This window comes from Penaeus monodon, chromosome 15 (assembly GCF_015228065.2).
Source record: "Penaeus monodon isolate SGIC_2016 chromosome 15, NSTDA_Pmon_1, whole genome shotgun sequence".
Classification (NCBI taxonomy): Eukaryota; Metazoa; Arthropoda; class Malacostraca; order Decapoda; family Penaeidae; genus Penaeus; species Penaeus monodon.
Window position 1 is genome coordinate 8,623,194 of NC_051400.1, and position 222 is coordinate 8,623,415.

General features: G+C 43.2%; 1 protein-coding gene across 1 annotated transcript in view; it reads right to left on the reverse strand.

Moving 5' to 3' along the window:
• LOC119581735 (RNA-binding protein fusilli-like) overlaps positions 1-222 on the reverse strand; it is a gene marked incomplete in the record, with an annotated part of 165,619 nt that overhangs the window by 24,071 nt on the left and 141,326 nt on the right.

Sequence of the window (222 nt, forward strand, 5' to 3'; positions counted from 1 at the left end):
CTAAAATGCCCTTGCCGTACACACAACACTCAAACTTTTAGCAAACTTTTACAAAAAATAATCACGCAAAATATGCAACAAAGCCGTGCGGTCATGGCACCCCAAGAGCAGCAGTGCCAGCGCCCAACGATATCTATGCAACAGCGACAAACTGAACGAGTAAAAGAAAAACAAAAGATCATCTTTGAACGATAAACAAAGCTAAGGACGGGAGATGGCCGA